Genomic DNA, 3,660 nt, shown 5'->3' with positions numbered 1-3,660 from the left:
TAAATCGTCTCAAAGATTCTTTCCTAATATTATTGTTAATAGAATTTCCTTATGGTCATGATATCTTTCGGATTCCTATTGTAAATAATTGTATTTAGGAAAACTACAACTTAGGTGAATATTGTATTTCCCTAACCTAAATTAGGAAATTGAGACTCATGTAATAGTATAAATACATTTCTCACATCTCATTGTTATTTATGCAATTTCTTAATAAAAACTATCTTTTCAATACCTTGGATTTTATGCCAAAATCCAATAACTACAATTGACCGGAACTAAAAGAGCATATTCTACTGGCTACTGCTAATATACATGCGTCTGAACTAATTATACAATGTCACAATAGATGAGCAGCCATGCACGACAGCATGAGCCATGAGGTCAGACATTGCCATATAGGCATATACACCGTTTATAATAGATGGAAGACTTATTAGACCTCGAAGTAATTGTCAAACGATGAAAACACTAGTGTACTGAATTTTGCTAAACCGCTAAAACACGTTCGTTTTCAATTGTCATATTCTTTCCGTAATCATCTACTCCTAAAACATCTTAGGAAATATAGAAACATGCAATTATATCCAGCAATCGAAATATTGAAGTAGTCAAGTAGATATTATCTATCAGCTGGTCTTTCTTATCATGATTATATTCACTATAGTAAGTGTAAAATGAATTAAATACTCTCTCATGATAGATGGGATAAGAGTTTAACATTCCTTATTCATTTTTGTTGTCTTATACATACATCTATTCGATGTATTTTATGTTTAAACGGATATGATTCATTTTAAATAAGAATTTGTCTTTGGTCCATCATCCATCGAACATCACGCAATCTTCTTATATATGACTGTATATCATATTCCAAATTTCATATAACTACTCAAAAATGTCAAACAATAATGGGAAAAAAAATTCAACTTGTAATCTCTAAAACTTTATCTCTCTCTTCTCTCTAAAAAACAAAAAAACTCTACCCTGCTTTCTTTGCTTCGCTGCCTCCTCTGATTACACACTCTACCCTATCTTCGACGATTTATCGCATCTTATCTATTGATTCTTCCCTTCCGATTTGACCTCACCTTTTGTCCCTCTTGACGGAGCACAGTTTCTTGCTCGACCGTCCGATGGTTTTGACGGTTGTCTGCCTGGTTTGATCTTCTGTCTATTTCGTTCCTACGATTCTTTGTCCTGTTATCGAAAGCTCTGCATGTAACCCAAGGGTATTTTCCCTTCCCTTCGTCCCTTCCCCCACCCCTCGTAAGACTCTTCCTTTCTTTAATCTCGACTTTCCTTATCGTTGGTGTCGATGAATATAGCTTATGTACGTAGTTTGTGTCAGTGTGGTTATGTGGTCGTTGATTTGGACCGATTTGGTGTTTTCCTTCCCCTCGCCCCTTCCCCCACCTATTAGTTCCATTTTCGGGTCGTTTTAGTGTTGGTATGTGCGTTTCTTAGGGTTGATCTTGTTGCATGTAGGTCAATGGTCCTGGTTGTATTGTTTGGTATCGGGTGTAGTTGTTGGTGTCTTAGTGTCAGCTAGTTCTGCTGCATCGGTAGTCTTCGTTTCGGTGAGTCCCTTGGGTTCGTCGTTTTATTTGTCGTCTAAGGTCAAGGCTGGGGTGTTTTATGGTTGAGATGTGTGCAGTATGGTGGAGTCGGGTGTCTTGGCAGTGATGTTGGTTCGGGTCGGATGCGGTGGGATTCACCTCTAACTAATGTTTAAGTCATGTTTATCGTGTTTTTTGTTCTTTCAAGTAATAATAATCTCATGTTGGTTAGCTAGAGGTGTCCTATCCTCTTACCCATGGGTTAATTATGACGACTGTAACATTGCACCTGGTTTGTATTGAGCCCATCTCTTTACGGCCTTCAGAGATGGTGTTATTTAGGGGGCTCTTCAAGTGGCTTTCTCCTTTTCTACCTATCTACTTACTCACTTTTCCTGGCTACGAGGTCCTGGTTAGTTTTTTATAAGGTAATAAAACTAGATTGATCCTCTAAGGTAGGACTAACCTGTTTCATCCTTTCGAATGATAGAGGTAACTTGAAGCCACCGGCTTTCAAACCACCTCGAAAGAGTTGGACATTCATGTCCAATAGAAGCCATAAAGTCGGCAACTTTGTTGGCTTCACGAAAGCAATGTTTAATTATCACTTCATCAAAAGACTGAAGATCTAATTTTACATCCTTGATAATACAAGAAATTTCCCAAGGAATTTGCTAAATACTACGGATTGAGTTGATAACACATAAATTATCACCTTCTACAATTAACTTCGAGATTCCTAAGTATTTAGCTGCTAAAATGCCTTCTTTTAAAGCAAGAGCTTCAGCAACAAGAATACTATTAGATCCGCATTTTTTTGCTCCTAGCAGAACGACTTTACCATTATGATCTCTTATATAATATCCTAGAGCAGCCTTATTACCATCTATTTTTGATCCGTCAAAATTTAGTTTTAGAAACCCATTTTTAGGTTTCTCCAACCAAATTTCTTCCTTGCTAATAGTATTTCTAACCGACATGTCTTTATCAGGATTGTTAAGATCATTATGTCTAGTCTTGTTCCAAATCTTGATGCTATTATTACATAAAAGAATAAGTTTGCTGATATTAAAATAAACATCATTAAAAATAATATCGTTTATATGGAACCATGCATTCCACCAAATAAAAACAATCTTAATGAATTCGGCTTTTGGAATTAAAATTTTAAGATGATTAAGTTTCTCTATAAAACTCTGACTTGCAATATTATCGTATATTGCCAAAAAATTGTTAAAGCTAAAGATATTCATGTCTTGGATGACTGATGCAATCAAGGAACACTTAAAAAGGAAATGATCTTTATCTTCAATTGGATGATTGGACAAAACACATTGAGGTGGGACAATTATCTGATTTCTTAGAAGCCTACTTTTTTGTAGGAGACCATCTACACAAGTTTTCCAAATAAAAAATTTCAAATTTGGAGGAACATTTAGTTTCCAAATTCAGAAAAAATCACATTTGTCAATATTTCTATCGAACAAGCCTTGTGCTAACCATCTCGCTGTTTTGGTCGAGAAATTTTCATCCACAGACAACCCCCAAAAAGGGTATCTGGAATATCATTGTGCGACAATGGAATATTAACTATTTGATCAACAATATCATTATTTACTATATCTGATAACTTACTGACATCCCATTGTTTATCAGGGGTTATGAAATCTCTAATGAGAAGATTTAAGTCAAGGTTACTATGACCATCTATATTTCTAGTAAGAGGATAAGAAAAAACCCAATTGTCAGTCCAAAATTTGATATTGCTACCATTACCTACCTGTCATCCCAACCCCTTTCTAAACATGTCCCGCATACTCATGAGTTTACGCCATTACTAGGAGCAAACTGAATTAGGCTTATGTTCAAAAAGTGAACAATTTCTCAAATATTTCTTAGTTACCACTTCGACCTATATATTATCCTTTTCCATAAGAATTTTCCATAAAAGTTTCATTTGAAGGGCTTTATTAGCTACTTCAGAGGATTTTATTCCTAATCCGCCAAGAGACTTTGGTAAACAAACTTTATGCCAACCAATTAAATTAGGAGAACGCTGTGAAGGATTCTTATTCCATAAAAAATCTTTATTAATTTTGTC

The sequence above is a fragment of the Silene latifolia genome, chromosome 11 (genome assembly GCF_048544455.1).
Source record: "Silene latifolia isolate original U9 population chromosome 11, ASM4854445v1, whole genome shotgun sequence".
NCBI classification, from domain to species: Eukaryota; Viridiplantae; Streptophyta; class Magnoliopsida; order Caryophyllales; family Caryophyllaceae; genus Silene; species Silene latifolia.
This window is presented reverse-complemented; position numbering follows the sequence as displayed.